The following is a 9,646-nucleotide window of genomic DNA, read 5'->3' as shown; positions in this document are numbered from 1 at the left end:
CCATGCTTCATTGTTGTAGGCCTTTAATTAGCAGCCTCCTGATAGACACTATGCCACAGACACACTGCCACAGTATAGCTCCTTCAAATCTGTGTGTGTGTGTCGACATATCATGGGTTTAATGGAATTTCTTCTCTTGAATATTAATGTAAAAAACAGGAATGTTTCACCACCACCCCCCCTTTTTTTTTTTATCAATTAATATTCCTATAGTGAAAGAAGATGTATGGACAGATGGACACATTAATACTGTTGTGTACTACTGAGTTGTAGTATTGGTCTTTTAAGTGTAACACATGGGCAAAATATGCGATTATGAATCTTCTGCCCATTCACTGTACAGTTTTGCATCATCTTTTCTAAGGTGAGCTAACAGATGTGTCAGTATGTTCGTGAATCCGAGACACTATGGCATCTTAACTCACCAAAAGCGAGTGAATTTCATACTCTGTGTCTTGCATATGTAATCCACTCTTTGCGAGACAAACTTTGCTTAGTCGAAGATTAACAGTTCATTCCGAATTAATTAGCAAAAGCTTAATGTCTTGTGGTGAAAAAAAAGCAGTGCATTAAGCAGAAATGTAATAGATTTTTTTTCCTAAAGGGATTCACATGAATAAATCAATTAATTATATATTTAAAAAAAAAAATTCTGTGTCCCGTTTTTTCCTCAGGGCAAATTCTACTGTATGTAGATGCCTTAACAATACAAACCAACAGAGTGGACTGCCCTCTAGTGCCACCAGCTGAGTGTGACAGTATGTGGAGCTGAGGGGGGGGGGGCGTCTTGGGGGTGGGTGGTGGAAGTGGGAGAGCCTGCTTGTTTGGAGCATTAGCAGAGTGCCTGTTTTTCAGTGCCATCCAATGAGAGAGCACCTGGGTAACTCGTTCACACATCCACTGGAACAAGGTGGAGAATGCAAATGCTCCGAGATCAAGGTTTCTCCTTGGCAGCGGTGCGGCACTTGTTTCTCTCCTTTCATGTCCGAATGATGATGGTGATAATACGAGGGGAGGACAGGCCTCAGATTGAGCAAAAGGGAGGCTGGGGAAGGATGGTGGGGTGCAGGGGGAGGGATGAGCAGTGGTGATATCTTTGATATGGAATGCTGCATCATATGATATTAGTGTCATTCATGCAGCTTTTTGATTGACACTTTATTAGGAAAATTGTGAGAAATGCACTATTGTCTTCATCTATTTTTCATCTTTGAGTTGCTGACACTCTGATGCACTTTGGCAAATGTGGCGCTCGAACTAGGACAAAGCAGCTGCAAGTATGCATCACACTTTCTTCTTGGGGATTTTCTCCCTTCTACCCCAATAAAGGAAGTAATATAGTAACAAACATTTTTTTTACATAATTGCTCCCTTTGTGGTTGAGCATTCACAAATGCATTTATATAAACACACACACACATACACACGTCCGCACGCGTAGACTCGCACACGCCACTAAAACCTGCATCACTTTAGCTCAGTGGACCCTGTTGTTTTGCGTGCCTCAGGTCGAACAGAGTTAATTTTCGGAGTTATATTTTATTAGGATGATGATGCACATTGCATTCACGGAGCACTTCAACCTCCAGGTCCTCCCACACATTGCTGTAAAGCCAGCCTATGTTCCTAATTAAGACAATGTGGCTGCGCGCTGTTTTCAGGAACTAAGACTGATTTGAATGAAGGCTGCAAATTCTGAACATTGCTCCGGGTAAAAGCGAGAAATTTATTTTAAGCCGGTCAATTAGCAGAAATGCAATGAGTGGCTTCTGCAGGTTTCCTCACGGATCTGTTAAGATTCATAAACATGCAGTCGATGTGTAGTTGTCAAGGTGGGGGGGGTGGGAGGGTGTCGAAACTATTCACAATCAGAGAATACTTTGTGGTGTTGACTTGGTGATATATTGTCTAATATTGAAAGGATATTTCAACAGTAATATCTTGGCTGTCGCTGTATGTCTCTAATATAAAAAGGAGAAAGGTTTTGTATATTTACTACCGTGTCACCTATTTTCTGCAAAACTCACTGACCGAATAACCACAAACTAGGTCATTTTCATACATTTTTAACCCCCCTGCCCAAAAAAAGGAAAATCAAAGCACCGCCGTGTTCGGGGAGCGAATTTGAACCTGTTTGCACGGAGATCACACGCTGACATCCTGTTGCTCCAAGTGACCTCTGACCCCTCGCCATGACCTGCATTTGAAGGAGATAGGAAGGTCAGTGGAGTATTTTAGAGTGCTCCCAAGGGAAACCGGGCCCTGGACACTGGAACCCAGCCTCTTTTCACACACACACAAACACACACCGAAGCTCCAGCCTCCTTTACCACACAGTCTGCTGAGAAGACATGGAAGTGTGAATTTACAAGAGAAATTGCTGTTTGTGAGGGAGACATGGAATACATATTTATGCTGTATATGCATCAAGACTAGATGTTTTTGCAAAAAGATGTATGCAAAATTATTTGTGTGTGTGTGTGTGTGTGTGTGTGTGTGTGTGTGTGTGTGTGTGTGTGTGTGTGTGTGTGTGTGTGTGGTTTTCTCCCCCTGTTCTTAAGCAGGCTGCATATACACTCAAGAGACTACCTATGGGAGAAAAAGAAAAGCGAACTTTCCCCCCCTCGTGCAATATTTCACTTAAGAACATGAAAAAAGAAGAAAAGCTATAGAAAAATGTAGCACACTTTCATCATTATCAATTTTGTTTCTAATGAAAGATTGAAAATTATACATCACTTTTAGCACATTATGGAGAAGGGATATAACATAAAAATGCTAAAAAAAAAATTTGAGGGTATTTCTTTTATTATTCCTACAAAAAGACTATTATCTGGTAGTGGTGAATGCATATTAAGCAAGAAAAGCAACTATCATTCATCTTCTACAATGCATAGCTGTAAATTATGGCATTATCTCTGCTGCCATAGAGGAGAAGAAAGGAAGGGCTGGGGCGCAGATGAGGGAGGGTGTTAAAAGTAAAGAAAATGGTGTAGTAAAATAGGACAAACCGCTCCACACATACACACTTCAGCGTGAGGCCAATGAGAAATATAATGCTTGGCCTTATCCATCCGGGCCTGTCAGATTTATTTCCAACATCAAGGGGTTCTCTGCGCTCTCCTACTCCATCCATCAGTGACCTGTCTGGAGGTTGTGGACGAAGGCTCGGGGTGGACGGCTAAAGGAGGCTGGAGGAGGGTGCGCGTATTCCCAGAGTACGCTGTGGAGCGAGGGAGGCATCTAAAGCAGGAACGGTTGCCAGGGCGCACGGGCCTGTGGCATTCTGCTCTGTCTGGCATCCCAGTGTGCAATAGGAGCACCAGTCACCAGTGGAGGTGAAAAGCGCTGTCACAGAGATGAAAGGGGGCTTCCCCCCGTCCTCTGATCTGCGAGAGGAAAAAAATGAAAAAGACAGACGAATATGGGGAGAGCGAGCGAGAGAGCTGGAGAGAGTTTTAGAGAGCGTAAAATCGCTCTCACTGTATTTCATGTCAATATGTCTCACATTTGAAATCCTTATTATAGATTGGGTGTGGGGGAAAAAAAGGGATGTGCTTTCTTTGTTGAGGGACATGTTCCATCACACACGAATATTCACGCGTGCACACACCCTTGCCCAGGCGCCTGTGCCACACCACCCACCTCCGTCGTTCTGCAATGTGTAACCTAGCAACTATTTAATTAAAATAGCATCAGCAAGGATAGAGGGCCCCCCCCCCCGCAAGGATTTCCTCCAATCTCAATGCTCTTCAGCACACCATGAATCAAAAGTGACGCCATGTCTGCCACTATTTTGTACCCTTCACGTCCCCTTCTTTGTTTCTCCATTTGGTTTATTTCCACAAAACTGGCTTGCCTCCGTGACACTTGATTGGTCGAATGTGCCTTATGTCATACATCTAACGCACCCACACCACATCTACGCCTTAACTGGCCAGAGATTTAACGCAGGACATTATTATGCCACAGAGTTGTACAAACAAGGCCATCACCTTTCTGTCCTTCAGAGTAGTCTATCAGGAATAATAGAGCGCTCTCCTCTTCCAGCCCTTCTCCACCTCCTCCTCCTCGTCCTGCTCTTCTTCTTACCCCCTGTGCCTCCTTTTCTCTTTGTATGCCAAATCACAGCATTCCCCGTTTCAACCTAAAAAGAGGCGCCTCTTACCATGCTCTACATGTGTGCCAAGATCGGGCAATGTGGAGCAATTAGAGGAAATGTGAATCAGCTCTGCGCGTCAGCGTACATCACACTCACTGTCACTCAAACCACATCCATGACTCCTTGTCTCTGAGAAACAAACAATGGAGCGATATTCCGGTCTATGGCTGTCAAAACAGAAGGCCCGCTCTCTGTTTCGCTCTCCTTTTCTCTCCCGTGCTCTCCTGCAGCTAATGGATACCCTGATGTGTCACAGAGAGGTGAAGTTATCTATCCTTTCTTGATTTTCTTTAATATAACACTCCACATAGGGCAGGTGCAGCAGAAGGATACACATAGCTCTTTTCACTCGCTCTCAATAGGAAGACCTCCGTCATTACTTAAGAAGCAATGCAATGAAAGCCATAGTAAATGGCTTTAATGATTCAACCTCCAAATGGGTACATTATAGCTTTGACCTCTATCTTAGGTACCTTGACGCTTTCCAGAGAAAAAAAAAAAAAATTACATATTTCTATCTTTTTACATCCCTTTCCTCCTCTTTTCTCACATACACTACTTCCATTTCTGCAGAACTACAAAACTACCCCTGACACTGCAATTCAAACACAGGCATTTAAAAAGGGAAAGAGTTAAGAAATGTAAAAGGATAAAAATCTCATGTGCACTTCTAACAGCCACTGAGAAAAATTGCTTTAAACCCAATGTAAGGGCCTACCGCCATTGAACCATTTCAATAAAATGTATCAGTGAATGAAAATCCTCTCGAGATGAAGAATATAGTGGAATTTGGGAATTTATCCGAGTTCAATAGGAATTAAAACTAAACCGATTTTTTTTTCCATGAAGTTATTTGCTTCAAATACTGATATTAAAAAGTTTTAGATTTCTATGAGCCTCTTTGATCCATATGTTTTGTTTTTTTTCAAAATCCGCTTTCATTTTCTGCTTAGAAATCATGAATGTTACATTAATGACCTTTTATATAAAGAGAAAGGGAAAAACATGGGATGCTGCTTAAATAATACATGTAACACAATGATAATGTTTCCAAGGGGCAGTGTAAAATGTTCACGTGTTCATAAATGTACATGTGCATTTTGTATTTCTATGATTAAGTCTGCAATCATCTGAATTCACTCTTGCCCGTAGCCCATATAGCCTGTGTAAATCTCAGAGAATGTATGTTCACACACTGATTTGCATAATAGCACATGATTTTGACAGGCAGGACGAGAAAGAGGGACCCCTTGACATTTTTATAATGGCACTTTACAGGGCAGACAAGGTTGGGGGTAGGGTGGAATATGAGAGGCAGCACTAGTGGAACACAATATAGGCACCTCGAGTGTAGCTGGCACTCCTGAAGCTGGACAGTGACCTATGGAACGTGTGAACGTTTTGTTAATCAGAACGGTACGTCTCACTTGAAAATTGCGAGGAAAAAAACAAACCAAAAACATAAAGGGTATTTTTTTTTTTTTAAATTAAAGCAAATTTCACGTGTTTTCGTTTTGCTGTTTAATCCAAAGAAAAACTTTTCTCTTTTTTTTCTGCTGAGCATGTAGAAACAGGCTGTTTAAAATTGCGCGCGAGCTGACTGATGAAGGAAAAGTAGCTCATAATTCGTTAGTGTATCACCTCCGCACTGGGTTACATCTCCGGAGATATTAGTTTTGATGCCCTGGAAAATAATTCTAATTCTTCACAGATGAGAATTTCACATTTCAGGCAAAATAAGCAAGTCTCTCAGAGGCCCTAACCTCGAAACGTTTAAGACTGAACCTAATTCGTCTGTGCTCTGATTGTGGAAATGATATAGTTCATACGTGTTGAATAAAGAATTTTACAAGAAACCTCAGCACATGCATTTACCACCATGATTGCATCAGTTTGCGTCAAACTGAGTCCCTTGTCGATACCAGCGACATTGATCGAGTTCCCAATCACAGAATGGGGGCATGTATGGCCGATACTGTGGTCTGTGGGAGAGGCCACCAGCAAATTAAAAGGTCACAGACTTTGATGGCTTTCTCTTTGTCCTTGACACACGCCCCTACGTCTTGTCTGGGTGACACGTGCAACAATGCAGTTTCTTTTAGTCGTTCCCAAACAAGCTCAGACAATGCTGCGGCCTAAGGCCATATGCTTTGCCTGTGGCCATCCACAAGTTCCCCCACCCACCCACCCAGCCCCAGCTATTCATCCGTGGGAACGTGGGGTATAGACAGAAAGGGTTGTCTGGAATGAGACCCTTCACACATCTCCAAAGATAATTATTAGTCATATAGTCTGAGACTTGGCAGACACAAAAGCGCCGATCAACAGAAGCCAGTGTGATGTAGCCAGCCACGAGAAAGTAAATCAGACAGGATTGTTTCCACAGTAGTGATGGAGACAGCAGACGGCAGCTGAAGAAGAATCTGTAGTTTAATAGATAAAACTACTCTAATGTATTAATTACAGGCTGTTATCTGATTCCATTGTGTGTGCTTTCAATTAAAATTTGAAACGATCTTTTAACAGAGCAGTAAGATGATGTTGCTGGCAGACTCGCGTCTTGATTTCACATAATACCCAACAAATTATCTCCATCCTGTTTCTAGATGCATCTGCTTTATTCTGCACTCTTGAGCCCCTATTTTTAAACCTGGTCGCACATCCGTCTCACTCCACGATTCGAATCCCACTCATCCCAACAAGCATGCACACTCTCACACGTACACAGACACCTCATTAAAATGCATAAAACCCGTACATGAACACACACACACAGCCCTGGCACATGCATTAATTAGCACACTGGTAACAAGCTAGCCTCTCCATTCACACCCTGAGCCTCTTTCATTAGCATGACAGTTGCTAGCAGCGTTCAGGGGCCCCCAGGCTGCAAGGTTCTCTCCTCTGGGCCCCTGATTAAAGGGTGAACTCCTAGGACGCAAAGCTCCCGATTCCTTTCATCATCGCACCCATGCAGAGTCTCTTGGATGATCCCGAGACCGCAAACTGTCAAGTGTACCTGTTTCTATGGGTCCGTCCCCCTTTTCCATCTCTTTCTCCTACATCTTTCCGTCCTGCATCGTTCCTCATCTCACTCACTCAGACCCACTACAGTGTACTTTCTTCCATCTTGGTCTAATTGTCACCTCACCTCCTATGTCTCTACAGACCCTTATGGGCTTCTAATATATGTATGCAAAAGGGGGAGGCCTGGCTGGTGTTAGTCTTCTCTTTGCACATTGATGCAGATCACAGGGGCATATTATTTCAGATTGGCTCTTGGATTCAGGTGACCCAGAGAAGAGTGCTCATTCTACGAAGGCTTATCCTTATTTCTCACTCCTATAGAACCACCTTTCCCCTTCACAGTGGTGAGAGATCCGGACAGCCTTACACCTGACATACAAGGTGGCTATCATCTCCAGGCCTTGCCCATCAGGGTCTCCCTCATCCAGTCTGGATTTCAAGGCAAAACGTCTCATTAGCCGTGGTCCTTGAAAGAAGGGCACTCAATTTCAAATTCAGTTACACATTCCCTTTGAATGGAACTGGAAGGCAAAGAAGAAGAGAGGGAGAGGGGATGGAGAGAAAGAAGGCTTGGGAGACAGTCTCAGTCGAAGGCTGAGGCCTTGGACCCAGAGGGAGGGAGTGCAGAGAGGGGAATAAGGTCTGCTGAGGCAGCCATAATTTCACGCCATCATTACCTCTATGGGCTGGAGAGTTATGCTAATGCTATTTCAGAGAAGTAGTGCTGGACAAAACAGGTTTAGAGGGTCAAAAGGAGCTGTGTAGTTGCCTGTACACTGAAAAAAGTGATATTGTCTCCTTTTAAATATAGCATATTATATTTTGGTATATCTTTTCAATTCAAATGAGTAATTCCTGTCTACATATATAATTCGAGTAACTCCAGAATACATTCCCTGCGTTTTAATCCAATTAATTTTAGTTAATTAAATGTAGCTCAAAATGCTTAAGTATGTTTTTCATAGCCTCCTGCTGGGCCATTTTGCGCATGCGTTAGGACAGGCCACCATTTTGCGCGCGGACTGAAGAAGCGGACTCTTTGTGTGCTGCAAGCGGGCTTAAGTTAATCGCACAACTTCATATAAAGGTGGTCTAGCTTCGGTAAGTAAACCTTTTACGGTCGTTTTTGTTTTATTTTTTTACCTCAGTCAAAGCATGTTGACTCTTTAAGACGTGTGCACATGGAGAAAGAAGTCTAAGTAGTTGTACACCTCTGAACTTTGTCATGAATTTGACTTAAGCTAGCTATGTGCTCTATTAGCTACTGCTCTATTAAAAGAGTAATTGTATTGATGCGTTAAAATGTCATATGTTTTTAGCTTAGTTCTTGTGGCACACTTTGTACTAACAAATTATGGAACGAGGCAATTTCTCTGTAGTTAGCTGTAAAGTTCACTGTACAGTCGCCTGCAGTTTTAAGTTGAGAAATCGTCCCTCCCGCCACAACATTGGCATTAAGGAATAGTCGGGCGGGGGAGGGGGCTTCTGAACGCACCTGCACAGTCAGGGGTGCAGTAGGAAATAAGTAGGATTGGCGTTGCACAACGTCTTTTGTGCAGAAAAAAATAATGGTTGTAAACTGTGGAGGAGAATAACTCAGTGGTTGCCAAAAATGTGAGATCAAAAGGCACTGAGAGTGATGTTTGTCAGAACTGAAATTAACTCAGAAAAGAAGTTGCTTCACTTGATAGAGCTGTTGAATGCAAGACCTGTCAGCGGTCTGGTTTAGCATTTAAAGCCTCGCTACGTGCTTCCAAACCGCTGCATTTAATCTCAGAGAAAACTAACACAGAGAAGTAAAGCAAGTGTGTAAGTTCATCTCTTTATGTTTGCATAGTATTTCCATGTTGAGCTTAACAACCGATGTATGGAGCCACAGCTGGACTGGCTGTCGGAGTTTTGTATTGAGGGGAAAGGAAGCGATTTGTTTTATACTTCAGCTAGAATGAAAAAAGACACAAAGCTGGAGTTATTCGGTGTCTTCATGCTGAACAGCTAAAACTTCTTCCCTCATTCTCCCCCCTCCCTCTCCTGTTGCTACTTCAATCATGAAACTGATCGATTATCAGGTGATCGGCTTTTCTGTCGCTAGTCTCTCTCATTTGTTAGTCACCCAGTTTGCGCTAGAAAGAGGAAAACGGCAGATAAACAACAGCAGCACGTTTAAGCTTGATAAGCTGTTGCTAGAATTTTTTAATATTACTTCTAGTATCCGCTTATGTTTTCTGGAGCCACAGCCGTAATAGCTGCTGGTCATGATAGTTTGGATATGTGGTGAGAAGGAAACATGAAGGTGAAACCAGGAGAAGTTTTTACTGAATCATTAGAGCTGAACAGGTAATGAAGAAACAGGTTTACATTTTAGGTCACATGAATGAGTTGAAGGGAAGTTATGAACTGTTTCTGAGAGACAAATAACTCCAGGATCCTTTTTTAGGTAGCTGACAGCTGGTAACT

At 42.7% G+C, this 9,646-nt stretch overlaps 1 long non-coding RNA gene across 1 annotated transcript in view; it reads right to left on the bottom strand.

Annotated features, from left to right (window-relative positions):
• LOC309718959 overlaps positions 1–9,646 on the bottom strand; it is a 56,473-nt gene that overhangs the window by 4,421 nt on the left and 42,406 nt on the right. The window contains exon 2 of the long non-coding RNA XR_014280121.1: positions 2,131–2,197. This is a non-coding gene — a long non-coding RNA (uncharacterized lncRNA). The remainder of the gene's footprint in view (positions 1–2,130; positions 2,198–9,646) is intronic.

Source organism: Aulonocara stuartgranti (genome assembly GCF_965226115.1).
Source record: "Aulonocara stuartgranti genome assembly, chromosome: 12".
Taxonomy (NCBI): Eukaryota; Metazoa; Chordata; class Actinopteri; order Cichliformes; family Cichlidae; genus Aulonocara; species Aulonocara stuartgranti.
The sequence above is the reverse complement of the archived record's forward strand: the minus strand, read 5'-3'. Positions and strand labels throughout refer to the sequence as shown.